At 37.8% G+C, this 15,607-nt stretch overlaps 1 long non-coding RNA gene across 1 annotated transcript; it reads left to right on the forward strand.

Annotated features, from left to right (window-relative positions):
* Window positions 1-2,318: 2,318 nt before the first annotated feature.
* Window positions 2,319-5,105, forward strand: LOC142541622 (uncharacterized). The gene is made up of 5 exons (XR_012819423.1): window positions 2,319-2,685; window positions 3,391-3,492; window positions 3,643-3,719; window positions 3,824-4,507; window positions 4,792-5,105. It is a non-coding gene; the product is annotated as an uncharacterized LOC142541622 (long non-coding RNA).
* The last annotated feature ends 10,502 nt before the right edge of the window (window positions 5,106-15,607 follow it).

Consider the following 15,607-nt stretch of genomic DNA (forward strand, 5'->3'; position numbering starts at 1 on the left):
GCTTTCAACATAAATAATGTAGAACTTTTCGATACCTTCGATTTGATATAAGATTCGAAATTTTTGGATAAAAATTGAGTGATTTATGGAGTTTTTTGTGGGACTGCTCAAACTGCGTTTTCAGAAAATTATGATATTGATGCGATCTTGAAGTTTATTTGTTGCAGGCTTCGTTGGGGATCGACGGGCGATCGTTGTTGCATCTAGGTATGATTATTATTATGTTGGGTTGGTATTTTGTATGTCGTTTAGCATCGATAGGTACTCGAGCACCTTAGTAGTCGTAGGAATCGAGTTGGTGTCAATTACCACGTTTTTTAATTGTATGTGCCATAGGGTGAACATCGTTGCTTTGGATGTTGTACGAAATTGGTTTGATGTTATAGCATGCTAGGATGGGTCTCGGGGTGTCGATTCATAGTTCGTGCAATCGAGCCTAGAAAGTTAAGCAAAACATGTACAAAAATTTTCGTAAGTTCGCGTTCACAGTAGGTACACGGACCCATACACGGACCCTGACACGGGGTCCGTGCCTTTGTTTCTTTCACGGTGTCATCCTTGCGAGCCTACACGGGCCCTAGACGGACCCTAGCACGAGGTCCGTGTCCTCACTTCTTCCTGAGTTTCACTTTTTCGCACCTACACGGACCCCCACCTGGACCTCAGCACGGGGTCCGTTCCTTCTCTTTTCTTCACGAGTCATTCCACCGCACCCACACGGACCCGGAGCCGGACCTGGGCACGGGGTCCGTGTACTTGAGTTTTGGGGAATATTATGGTATGCTTTGAGGTTTGATGTCTTGGTTTAGTGCAATGTTTAACAATGTCGAGTCACGGGAATTTTAGAACGTCCTTAGGAAATGTATGAACTCGTGGGTAAGCTTGACTGTTACGTTTAAGTTACACCCGTTAAGCTTATGAATTCACGTTAGTATGTTGCAGCAACGACCCCGATCGAAGTCCAACGAATCCCTCAACGTCAAGTAAGTATGTTCGACGTGCAAAGAAAATATTTTAAATTTTTGAGATATGCTAAATGTCTTGTGACCAATTTATGAATGAGTTTGGAAGTCGGTGAACGTGGTCGAGGACCTCTTCACCCCGTTAAATCATGAACGTGTTTAGATCGTGATTGGAAAGCGTTAAATCATGAACGTGGACCAATCAGCCCGTTAAATTATGAACGGGGATCTCATGTATATGGCAGTGGATACGTCCCTGTCAGCCCAATACTGTGGTTTAGTCTGATCAGACGATTATGTTATGAGTCACTAGCTTTGAAACATTCTCTACGCAAAATGATGAAGTTATGTATGTTCAAGTATGCAAGCATGTCATGAAAAGTTTCACGATATGGCACGTCTATGTTATGTATGTTCGTTCAAGTTTATTACAAGTTCAAGTTTAAGTATGTGCGCCCTATTTTGAAGTTGCATGTGGTTTTATTACGTATTACTCGTTACTTCCAGTTTATACGTGTTGAGTCTTTAGACTCACTAGACTTGATCGATGCAGGTGAGGATGATCATGATGAGACGAGGGGTGGGGACCAAGGAGCAGGCTTGGACTGAGCGAAAGGCTAGACCCGAGGACCGCCCACGTTATTTTAAGATTTTAAGCATGAAAATATTGATACTCTGATTTTATGTTTTGGTACGAGATGTTTTGAGCTAGCTTTTCTTTCAGCAAAATTTTTATGGGTGATGGATGATTTCAAAGATATAAATTTTTATGAACGATGAGTTGACGACCGTATGGATGTTTATATTTAAGAAATTTTTTAATTTTTTCGCAAATTTTAAGTAGTAAAAGTACGGTACGTTACATTCTACCTCCTCAAGTAGGATACACTAGAAAACTTTGATCTATACAACATCTTGTACAAACCAACCCAGCTTAGGACTTTCCCACTGCCTAACTGAACTCCTCATTACAACAAAAATGATTTTTTACAGCGTGACATCAACAGCGCGCAATAAAATCATGCTCTTGATGGTATTATTTTCAGCACACATGTATACGTGCGCTGTTAATAATATTAAAATTCATATATTCGGCATCGTGCGGGAGAAACACGTTGTTGATGGGTAATTTAACAGCGTGCATAATATACGCGCATGCTGTTGATGGTATTGTTTTCAGCACACAGGTATACGTGCGCGGTTAATAATATTAAAATTCACATATTCGGCAGGGAGAAACATGTTGTTGATGGGTAATTTAACAGCGGGCATAATATACGCTGTTAAAAATATATTTAACGCGTACCACTCATGCTGTGATTAAGATTTTACAAATTTGATTTTTTTTTCAGCTCACGTACAAAGCACGCTGCCAAATCTCCATTCTCAACCCAACCCACATCCTTAACTTTCTGAAAAGAAGAAGCCAATCCAAATCTCAAACACGTCGATACCTAAGCTCCAAATCGCTCAACCCTTCTTCCCCTTCGCTTTGCGCCGCCGCTGCCTCCCACCTCGAAAAATGAGACATCAACCACCATGAGTTTTAGCTCGTCTTGTAGATTCGATTTGTACCCTCAATCGCAAGTTTTGAGATTGAATCAAAGATGTTCTCATGAGTTAAGACGCTGATTATTCTCACGATTTCAGTCCAATCTTAGGTTTGCTTCAGTCCAATTGAGAATATGAACCAGAAGGCAATCCAAGCAACCACAATCGACGGGTACGTCCACGAATTCCACTCCCAAGCTAACACCATTTGTTATGTTTTTGAAAAATATATCTTTTGATGTCTGATTGTTCTAACAAAGGCTTTTAGAAATCCATTTCAGGATTTTCACCGGAATATGTACCTATGTGTGTGTATGTGTTAAGAGCGTAATTACGGCCTAGAGTATGCAATTTCTGAAAAGTGGATCTTACTAGTTTTTACAAGATTGGATCTCTAATATTTTGACTATTGTTTTGTTGTATAATGAATTTTTATCATGGGAGACCGAGAGAAAAAAATTGGATTATCTTTGGATGTTTGATGTCGTATTCATGTTTTGTGTTTTCCAATCATAATTATTCAATAAAATTGTGAAAAAGTTTGTCACTTGCATTTTAAGAAATGTACGTGTTTGTTGAATGAACTTGAAACTCGTTACCTTGATTATGTTAAGATCCTCGATATGTAATTTTTTTGCCCTCCTTTCATGCGCACATGTTCGATAAATAAAACTGGTTTTGTCTTTCCCAATTGGTCAACATTTGAAAAATGATAAAGCTGTTGAAATTTAAACCTGAAACAGAAAAATCACTGGTTGTAGTTTGAGGAAATATTTAAAGAATCTATGAACTGGATTTTCAGATGCGGATTTTGAATCTTAGCATTTTAGTTCAATATATGAACTGGAAAGTTGTAATTTTTTATTTGAAATAGCAGTTGGCAGGGCATGAATTGGCTGAGGATTTGAGTGGTCCAGATATAGATCCAAACAAGAATACAAGAATATTGTTAACCTCAGTAGGAAATGAAGGACTAAAGGTATTGTTTTCCTTTTTTGCTTGAGTTTGGACGCTAGATTAGCTGGCTTTGACCATACTGATGTATGTTGAATGGTCACAAGAATTGGTGCAAAAATTCAACTATGGATCAGAATACTTACTTTTTTGTTCAAATATGATGTGTACTCAGTTCAAATATTAGATAGCAGTGAGGCAGAAACTACAGAGGATGAAAATCTGGCTATAGTGTCTCTCGAGCCCTCAAAGGTATCACGATAAGTGCATTATGTTTCTTAGTGTAAAATAAGAATGCATCTTTTGTGCTCATTAATTTAGCAACCTTTCCTTTCTTGGTGGGTTAATTTGACCAGAATGTCAAGACAGAAGGTTTAGATCCGTGGGGTCATTGAACAAATCAGATCGCAGAACTGCTTCTGTGGATCTCAACATTTCTGTGAGTAATTCTGGGAACTCCTCTTCACCACGGTTTGGTGCGATGAAAAAACCATCAGCTGCAACTCAAAGGACCAGCGCATTCCCAAGTCCTGGCACACCTAATTACTGGCACCCAAGTATAAGGATTCAAAAAGGATGGAGTTCTGAACGGATTCCATCTCACACCAATGAGAATAAGAGGACTGTAAATACCGCATTGTTGCCTTACAATAATGGAAGGACCTTGCCTTCAAAATGGGAAGATGCAGAAAGGTGGATTTTTAGTCCTGTATGTGGAGATGGTTCTATAAGGGCTTCAATTCATCAGCCACAGAGACGGCCCAGATCAAAGAGTGGGCCGCTTGGGCCTTCGGGTGTTGCTTAATATCAGATGTTTTCTCCTGCTGCACCTATGTCTGCAGGGGGGAATATTGTTAAGCTAATTGCAAACTCGCCATTTTCGGCTGGAGTGTTGGCTGCCGATGGCTTGTGGATTCGAACGACTGACTGTAATGGTAACACGAACTTTCTTATAGGGACGGAGCCTTGTATGGCGAGTTTGATTGGCATACATGGATGTTCAGAATTGATAAGCCAATCATCATTGCCTAGACACCAAGGTATAGAATTGTTTTCTCGGTTATTTTGCGCTACTAAGGGAAACATTTTTTTGTGTAACATATGCCATCTGATTGTACATAAGTACATTTGAAATTCATATTTCAAATGATACGTGGTTCACAGCCTGGTGTTTCTTCTCTTGTAGCATAAGACCAACCTTGTTTTGTATATCCTCTTGCCTTCCAAGTGGTTAAGTTAATATTTGATTTGATTCATTATCACTTTACATTTTAAGATTCATTTTTTTGCTAGGCTTGTAACATTTCTTGCTCTTTACTTTCAGAGAGAACATGACAAAGGAAATGTAGTTGGCCTTAATCAACACACTGTGATTGCATTCTAAAAGAGCCGTCACTTGTTTCCTGGTCATTATTCTTTGTCTCCGGGGGAGTATGTGGATTTCTACATGCATTTGTTTCCTGGTCACTTGTTCGCATTCTAAAGGATTCGAGAAAAGGCTTAAATTGATAGTCACCAGTTATCAAGCTATGGTTTTAAGATATTTATGATTAAATAAAGAATGGTTCAAACTCAATTTGTATGAAATATTTAACTTTTACCTGATACCTCATGCATTGAGTTTTAATTGCTCCTTTACTTATGCTACCGTTTGTTAACTTATTTTTTTTTAATCATTTACTGCCTTGCTATCCAACTGGTTAGTTGAGGATACTTGCATCTATAGGATGTGGATGTGTTATTTCTAATTAAATGTATTATCCACATCCCGCATTGTGCGCTGCGCATACTAGTTTCTGCAGCGTGCATTTGCGCGCAGCGGATAATAGTTTCCTCAGCGCGCAAATGCACACTGCGGAAAATATTATCTGTAGCACGTTGATGCACGTTGCATAAACTATTATCTGCAGCGCACAATGCGCGCTGTCGATAACATAATACTTTTAACAACTTTTAATTGTGCGGCGTGCAATGCACGATACGGAAAGCTATTTTGCTCGTTGCGGAAAGTCTCTTTTGTTGTAGTTCCTATTCTAGACTGAAGATAGTATCTTCCAGCCAACACTTGTTTAACTTCTGTTTGTCAAAAATTACATGTAACGTCCCGAAAATTTAAAGATCCACGTAAACCACATGCGTGCAAGCTATTAAATTCTCTTGTATTTTAATTAAATGTTTTAATTGCATAGATTAAATATGTTGTGCATTTTGACATGTATAAAATATATTTTTCTACGTGGTTGCATTAAAATGTATTTTTAAAGGTTTTTTGAGTTGTGATCGAGGAACGGAGACCAATGGCTGAAATATAGAAAATGTTTTTATTATAAATTTTTAAAATTATTTAAATGAAAGGTGATGCTTCTTATTTTTGAAAATAAGGAATTTTGAGGTGATTTTATATGCCAGGACATAATTTTTATCGGTGTTGAATCTTCAATGAAAACACGAACGTTTTGGCAACTCGGCTAATAAATTCACAAATTTTTATAAACAAAATATTTTAATTAAACAGTAATGGGCTAAATTAGCCTTATTAACATGCTTAATGAGCCAAGGCTTTGATTAGTGTCTAATTAATTATTTAATATGTAAAATAAACCCCATAACCTACCATATGCACGTCCACCTCCCTTGTGCAACACAAACTCTCCTTTATCTCAATTTACACGACACACACACACACCATATTTTGAAGAGAAAAATTTGAAGCTTCAAGGGAAATTCAAGCCAAGGCCTTTCTTGTCGTCGTTCTTCAATCTTCAACGTTAATTTATGCGTAAAATACGCAAAGACACGCCATATTCTCCTTTTTACTCATCATTCACCGCATAGTAATTATTTAAAATCGGTTTGCATGAAAAACAAGTTGCAACATGAAATATTTTCGGTTTTATGTCATACGTCAATTTTTAAGGCTTGAATTTGATGAAAAATCATGTTTGTTATGTTGTTAAATGGGCTGTCATGATTAGGTATTGTTAGGGGATGTTTTTACAGGTTATAAAGAGTCCTAAATCACACCAATCATGCTGCACACGTACATAACAGAAGCTGGAACCAATTTGCTGTCAAGGTGATAATAGGGGCTCGTTTTAGGGGCATGGGCATTGGGCTTAGTCTCGGCTTGGGCCAGGGCTAGCTGAGGTCATGTATGAGTCAGGGGTGGAGTCCTAGCCACGCTAGGACTCGACTTCCACCCGAGAGGTGATCAAGGGGTTACGCAGGTGTTCAGTTTGCGCAGGGTTAAGGGGCTCGGCCAGGGCGCATTGGGCTGGACTAGGGTGAGTCATTAAGGTCCTAAGAGGGTGCACAAGGGTCTGGGAAGGGGCTGGAGTGGCTTGGGTCACTGCTGGATCGAGCAAAACGTGAGGGGCGTGAGGTCTTCAAGGTGCGCGCAGCTGCTGCCTTAGTTCTAGTGACTCGTGCGCGAGGTCAGGGGCTGGGCTAGGCTTGGGTTGGGTTTTGGCGTGGTCCAAGGTCAGTTAGGGTCATGGTGGTTTTGTGGTGGCTCGGCTGGAAGAGCCCTAGGCTAGCTAGGAGTCCTAGTGCAACTAGAACACCTAACACGCACACATGCATATTTTGGGTCAAGTTCCAGTAGGGCTTGAGCGAGCTAGGGCTAGGTTCTATGAATCAGGGCTGGTTAGGAGGGTCCCTAGGTGGTTTGGCTCGGGTTTGGCTCGAGGTGGCTTGACCATGGCTCGAGTAAATTGAGAGATGGCTCGGGTGGTTCGATCAAGGGTCAATTTCGAGATTTTAAGAAGAAAAATTGGAACCATGGGTCCAGGGCGTGGTTCGTGGCTCACAAGGGTAGAATAAATAATAAGAATGTTATGTTAAAGTTTGGGAAGAAAATAATGACTTTTCGATTTATCCGGGATTTAATCGCCGAACGAAACGTTAATTAAAGAATTAATTGAAACACCTAGTTAAGCGGAATAAAATTATGAAAAATTATATTTAAGCTCAAATAATTATTAAAAGTCTAAGTTTGTAATTTGTGAATTAGGTTTGGTTTAATTTGGGATTAAAACGCATTAATGTGTTATATTTAAATATTAATTTAACAGTCATCTATTTAAGTCAAATAAAAATATGAGAAAATTCATGTAAGCTTAAATAGATATTTGGGACATGTTAGAGTCAATGGAATTAAAAAAAAGTCAAAAACGTGAAATTTTACGTCTAGAGGTAAAACGGTAATTTTACACCCAAAAAATTAGTAAACGTCATGGCAATGTTCTGAATGCTATTTTATATGCTAATATGATTATTTTAAATATTTATGGATGTTTTTATGATTTAATATGCCAAAATATTTATTTTAAAATGTTTATGGATTTTTATATGTTAAAAAAAGTTATTTTAAATGTTTATGGAATCGTTATGATTTAATATGTCAAAATGTTATTTTAAATGCGATGATTTAATATGTTAAAATGTTGGTTTTAAATATTTATGGAATTTTATGATGAAACGATAACGTTAAAAGACATGTTGCATGCTTGGTTTAAAAGAAAAACGTTATATGCATGTTTAATTTTTATAAAGTGATGAAAATACGAAACGTTGAAAGAAGTGAAGTAATTGTGACTAGTACGATGATATGTTGGAGATATCGTAAGGGTGAAGGTCTCAGTGAGAGCCCGACGATCGTATTTCTATTGATGCGAATACAATGATATGATTGGAGATGTCGTGAGGGAAAAAGCCCCAGAGAGAGCCTGTTTACAGGAGAAGGCTCAGAGGGAGCCAATTTATGGGAGAAGGCCGTAGAGGGAGACCCTATACAGGAGAAGACCCCAGAGGGAGCCCGACGATCGTATTTCTAATGACATGATATGATGATATGTTAATACGTAAGGCCAATGCTCAGTTGATGGGTGAGAGTGTCGCTAATGTCCCTGCCGCCCTGTACTGTGGTTACATGTAGATGGATCAATCGCCCCAATATTTGATGAATACGAAAGTCATAATTAACGATCTGAATTCAACGAAAACGAATACGAATAGGAATATGAATATGTTGATACGAATATGGAAATGGATACGAATATGAATATGGATATGGATATGAATATGAATATGTTTATTTGTATATTAAAATGTTTACGAAAAAGTCTATTGTTTAAAGTTTATGCATCATGATGAATAGGATATTTTAAGTAAAAGTGTTTTCACTGTTGAATGTGATCTGTATATGTAGTATTGTTATCAAGAATATGTTGTGTTGAGTCTTTAGATCACTAGGTGTGATTGATGCAGGTGATTATGATAATTATGTTAATGGAGGTCTTGATGGTTGAATTTGCTGGACTGAAAGTGCACATAACCCGAGGACAGGCGCTAGTTTTCCACACTAGTTATGATTTATGATTTTAAGTGATGTTAAAGATATTTTTACGACGATTTATTTATGAGTAGTTTTTGAGAGGTTATAGTATGCACAATACTTTTCACATAATGTTTTTAGGTTTTGTAAAACGTTTGACGATTTTATGATTTGAACTATTTTCCTTTGGATTGTTAAATGTTAGTTGGTTGTTTTATTTTCAAAATGGTGTCAAGGTATTTTAAAGTATATATATGTATATTTCGAATTATGGTGATTAAGAAGAAAAAAATTCTAGTACAAGTTAAGAAAACGAGTAGTGGACGTTTCACTACATACACAAGTTTTACGTCTTTGTGCACGAAGATATTTGAGTGGTGTTGTGTGAGTGTATGAGAACTGATATTTGAAAACTACCCGAAAGTGTTCTCACAGACTGAGGTAAATAAGCTTCTAACTACTTTGATATAACTTTTGAGTGTTCCTTCAACCTGGCCAATTGCTTCTTTGTAAGATGATATGCGATATGCGTTGTAACGTACCGTAACTTTAAAACTACTTAAAATTTGCAGAAAATCAAATTTTTTCTTAAATAAGTAATAATCTTTCAAATGAGAATATAAATAAAATGTTTGACTAAAAATTTGAAATAAAAACGAGTACAAACTATTTCTGTGACAATAATGTCACAATCAACACGAGATTTCAAAAGTACTTTTTTAAAACAACGTGAAGTATTTTCATCAAAAATCAGAGTAAAGGAATTTAACATGCATTAAATTCTTGAAAACTTAAGCGGTCCTCGAGTTAGGCCTCTGTACCAACCGAGCCAACTCACTAGTCACCGCCTCTCGCCTCCTCATACTTTTCCTCACCTGCATCGATCAACTTTAGTGAATCTAAAGACTCAACATATGTAAACTGAGAGTAGCAAGTACTACATAGTAAAACCACATGCATTTAAAAGTGGCACATACATACTTAAACTCTGAACATGCTTATATAAACACAGACGTGCCATCATTTCATAAACATTTTCATAAACGTGCTGCATCATACATACCTAAACATGCATAAACATCATCATTTTGCGTAGAAATATGTTTCCAAGAAATGACCCATAACATAATGCGCATGATCAGACTAAATCACAGTACTGGGCTGGCAGAGATCATCACAGCCTTTCGACCGAACGTCCACTCCCACATACATAAGATCCCTAGTCATGCTTTACCGAGTGGATTGGTCCCTAATCATGCTTTACTGCTTCTCAATCATGATCAAATCTGGTCATGCTTTACCTAGGTGGAGAAGTCACCGGACACGTTCTCCGGCTTCCAAACCCGTTCATAATTGGTCAGAAGACAATTCGCATACCTCAAAAAAAACATAAAACATTTTCTTTTTGCATGTCGAAAATACTTATATAGCTTTGAAGGCTTTGTTGGATCCCGCTTAAGCGACTGCAGCACAAACTAACACATTTTTTTTCTAGAAAATCAGGCGCTCGAGCGGTAACATCTTACCGCTCGAGCGTCGCCCAGCTAAGGAGTCCCCAACGAAGCCTGAAACTCAATATACCTCAAAAAACACATTTAGAATACATTTTTGACACTGTTTTAGCAGTCACACGAGAATGATCATAACACACTCGTCTTTTGTCTGAAAATTACGAATTTACTATCAAATCGAGGATTTCAAAACGTACTACGTTTTATATTTTGAAAGCTTTTCTAGAAAAAATGACTGAAAATATGCAGGGTTCGAAATGACTGTAGATTCTGATTTTGAGATCTAAAAGTTGTCCCAAAATCGTTCCAAACACAATTGCTCAAAGTTTGTATAACATGAACGGATTTTTACACACAGTATGCATCAAAATATTAAATATGAAAAATATCGATGAAGAAAAATGAAAGAATGTACATGTCTTTGCGTTAAAATGCACGAAAATAACGAAAATCGATGCGGTGGATTACGGGGGATGACCGGGAGACTCTTGCTACAAGTTTTCTTGCTCGAAACAAAACGTGAATCTTCAGGAATTGCAAGGAATGGTGGCTGCTGAAAGAAATCTCAAGAACTCTAGCCTTTCCCCTTCAAATTGAACACAAATGTGTGTGTGTGTGTGTGAGTGTGTGTGTTGTGTGTGTGCATGAGTGTGTAATAGTTTAGGTAAAAAAATTTCTTAATTAACTAATCAGGGACTAAAGACATGTTTAGTTAAATAATTAATGATAAAATAATACTAATATAATTATTTAATATCGCTCAAAGATTTAATAAACTAATTAATTACGAAATTTTAAAAATTAATATTCCCAAATTCAAATTAGTATTTTTGAAAAGCTTCAAATTTTAAAATCACCTAATAAATTAAATTAGGCTTTAAAATGTTTAAAATTTCATAAATCATTTAAAATATAAATTTTCTTGATTTGAAATAAAATACCACATTATTCATACATCGCCTAAATCGTCTCCGGTCTCCTATCCAGATCTCGTATCGAATATTCGCCGGAAACATAAAACTCAAGAAAACGTTTTAAAATGCTTCAAATAAACATGTTAATTTAAAATAATGTAAATCATAAATCATGCATCGATAAAAAAATCATTTTAAAAAATTAAGTAAATAATTTAACAATTTAATAAATGCATGAATTTACGTGTACTATTTTTGGGCTCTATAATTCTTCCCTCACTTAAATAAATTTCGTTCTCGAATTAAATCTTATCAAACAACTCCGGGTAGCGACTTCTCATATCTGTTTCGGCCTCCAAGTGGCCTCCTCCACTGATTGATTCAGCCACTGGACTTTGACCAACTTGGTCACTTTGTTACGAAGTCTTCGCTCCTGTATGTTTAGAATTCGGACAGGTCTTTCTATATATGAAATATTGGAGCAAGCTGCAACGACTCAAAACTCAAAACATGCGAATGATTTGCCATATACTTCCTCAGCATCGAAATGTGGTACACATTGTGTACTCCGGCCAAATTCGGCGTTAGAGCTACACGATAAACAAGAGTCCCAACTCTGTCAAGAATTTCGAATGGCCCATTGAATCTCGGACTCTGCTTGCCTCTTTTTCCAAACCTCATAACAACCTTCATGGGTGCTATCTTCACAAAAACGTGATTTCCTATGGCAAATTCGATATCCCTTCTTCTATTGTCAGCATAACTCTTTTGGTAACTCTGGGCAGTCTTCATCCTATCTCGGATCTTAGCCACCACGTCTGCAGTCTGCTAAACAATCTATGGACCAAGTTCCGATCTCTCACTGACTTCATCCCAATGAATCAGCGATCTGCACTTCCTTCCATACAATACTTCATAGGGAGCCATACCTATAGATGATTGAAAACTATCATTGTATGTGAACTCCACTAGGGGTACTTTTGATTCACAATTACCATGGAAATCGATCACACAAGCTTGCAACAAATCTTCCAATATATGAATCACTCGCTCAGACTGGCCATCCGTCTGAGGGTGGAATGCTGTACTGAATAGAAACTTTGTCCTCATAGCTACATGCAAACTCTTCCAAAAGGACGATGTGAATCTCGGGTCCCTGTCAGACACAATAAAAACTGGGATCACGTGCAATCGGACTATCTCCCGGATATAGAGCTCTACATACTGAGTCATGGAGAAAGTCGTCTTCACTAGTAAAAAGTGTGTCGATTTAGTAAGTTGATCCACTATAACCCAAATGGCATTAGATCCTCTAACTGACCTCAGCAATCCAACAACAAAATCCATGGTGATATTCTCCCATTTCCACTCGGGAATGGGGAGCGGCTTAAGCATCCCTACTGGCCTCTGATGCTCTGCTTCCACTTGCTGACAAGTGAGACATTCGGATACAAATCGGCGGATGTCCCGCTTCATCCCTGGCAACCAATACAGCATCTGTAAGTCCTTGTACATCTTGATAACCCCTGGATGAATGGAATATGAAGATGTATGTGCCTCTGTCAAAATATCCTCTTTGATCGAATCAACACTAAGCACCCAAATCCTTTTTATGTACCTCACAATACCATTGGACACTGCGTAGAGTGCACTGCCCTTGGCTTCATCCTTCAGTCTTCATTTCTGTAAATGTTCATCTGAAGGCTGACTTTACGGATTCGGTCTAACAAAGAAGACTGAACTGTCAGATTAGACAACTTAGGAGATCTGCCCTTAGGATAAACTTCTAGGCCATACCTCTGAATCTCTGACTGAAAAGATCTCTACGCTGAAAGCTGTGCTACGACTACTACTTTCTTGCTCAAAGCATCTGCCACAACATTAGCTTTCCCTGGATGATAGCTAATTTCACAATCGTAGTTTTTTACTAACTCCAACCATCGTCTTTGTCTCATGTTTAGCTCTTTCTGTGTGAAGAAGTACTTGAGAATCTTTTATAAGTGAATATCTGGCATTTTTCACTGTACAAATAATGTCTTCATATCTTCAATGCAAGACAACGGTGGCTAACTCAAGGTCAGGAGCCGTGTAGTTCTTCTCATGCACTTTCAACTGTCTGGAGGCATATGCTATAACTCGACCATGCTGCATAAATATTGCGCCTATACCGAGCTTAGAAGCATCGGTGTATAACACAAAATTGCCTTGCCCTGATGGCATGGCTAAAACTGACGATGTGATAAGGGCTTGCTTCAAAGTATCGAAGCTCTTCTGAAATTCTTCACTCCATAAAAATTTAGCATTTTTCTTAGTCAATGAAGTGAGTGGCACTGCAATCAAGGAAAACCACTGAATAATTTTTTTGCAGTAGCCTAGGAAACTATAGATCTCTCACACGTTCTTCGGCTCAACCCATTCTTTTACGGCTGCCACTTTAGCTGGATCCACCTCAATGCCACTGTTAGATATGATATGTCCCAAAATGCTACTTTCTCCAACTAGAATTCACACTTACTGAATTTTGCAAACAACTTGTGACTCTTCAAGACTTTCAAAACTGTACCAAAATGTTGACTGTGTTCCTCATGGCTCTTCGAGTATGTAAGAATGTCGTCGTTAAATACTATGAAGAACTGATCTAGGTAGGGATGAAATGCACGATTAATTAGGTCCATAAAAATCATTGGAGCATTCGTTAGTCCAAATGGCATCACTAAAAACTTGTAGTGCCCATATCTTGTTTTGAAGGCTGTCTTATGAACATCTACATCCTTTACCTTCAGTTGATGATACCCAAAATGTAGATCTATCTTAGATAACAGTGTATCTCCCTGCAATTGATCGAATAAGTCCTTGATCCTTGGTAATGGGTAATTGTTCTTGATCGTTACCTTGTTCAATTCTTTGTAATTGTTACACAACCTCATGCTCTCATCTTTCTTCTTTACGAAGAGCATTGGTGAGCCCCATGGTAAGAAAATAGGTCGGATGAATTCTTTGTCTAGGAGCTCCTGAATTTTCTGTTTGAGCTCTGACATCTCTGCTGGAGCCAAACGGTACGATGCCTTAGAGATTGGCACAGTGCCTGACACAAGGTCAATGGCGAACTCCACCTCACTCTGTGGTGGAAGGCATGTGACGTCATCGGGGAAAACATCAGGAAAGTCTTTGACAACTGGTACATCAGATATCGACGGGGTGGTGTGTCAGTGTTGAGGATCGGGTTGAGTTTAGAAGGGGGGGTTGAATAAACTCAACGACAAACTTAATCTATTTTCCAGAATGATGTGCTAGAATCCTGTTAAAGATACTAGCAGATTTTTGTTAAAGTTTAAAGACCAGCAGATCACAAGATAATGTGCTGAAACGATCTGTTGGTTAGTGGGTGAAAAATAATGAAACTGAAAAACAGTAGATGACACAAAGTTTGTTTCTGGAAGTTCGAAGATAAATCTTCTACATCTCCCCTTCTTCTGTTTCCAGAAGGTATCATTAAAAGACTTTGGTGAATACAGTACAGCAGTTGTACACACCCACTTCAACAGGACTTACCCTTCGCCTACTGAAACTCTTAGTTTTACAACTCAACTACTTGAATGATCTTAAGTTCTGGAAAGGACTCTTTTCCAGTTACAGATTCTTCTATTAATGAGATAATGAAGTGAATAGCTTAAGAAGAGATAATGAAAATAGCTAGCACAATATTATCTCAAGTGATCAAATGTATGCAATGAAGCGTGTGCTGCTCTTTCAGTGTTGAGCTTTTGAGATAGCTAAAAGTTCTAGCGATGCTCGAATGATATTTTTCTGATTGAGATTCGTTCACTCCTTTTCTTGAAAAGTCCTTCGTCTCCATATATAGGCTTCATCCAACGTTCTAAAATCTGAACGGCTCTTTTGACTTTTCAGTGGTTCAGTTTTATTGCTGAAAATGGACCCTGCAGAATACATTAAAGCAATCAGTCTCAGTTCATACCAAAAATGGTAAGCCGTCTTAAATGTTCCCGTACAGCATTTAATGGCATTTAATGAAGCAATAAATGTTAGTATCACGTTAATAGATCAACGGTAATATTTAAAGACTTGAGATACACAAAATTCTGCTAGTGTTAATTTCGAGTTATGTATTCCTTCTTGTTCTGGTTTTAGCTAAGAAGTCACTTGTTAAGTAGATTAAGCAGTACTTGATAAGTGCTGCTACTGGTTTTAGCGCGGTACAAGTGCTTCTGGTTTTCTGCTTATTTATATCTACTGGTTTTATACTTAAGCCAGCATCTACTGGTTTTGTACTAGCATCTCCACAACAAAATTAAGTCTAACAATTTCCCCCTTTGTGGTGATGCCAAAACCTAGATGTTCCTTAAAACGTTAGTAGAACAG

This window comes from Primulina tabacum, chromosome 4, assembly GCF_025594145.1.
Source record: "Primulina tabacum isolate GXHZ01 chromosome 4, ASM2559414v2, whole genome shotgun sequence".
Taxonomy (NCBI): Eukaryota; Viridiplantae; Streptophyta; class Magnoliopsida; order Lamiales; family Gesneriaceae; genus Primulina; species Primulina tabacum.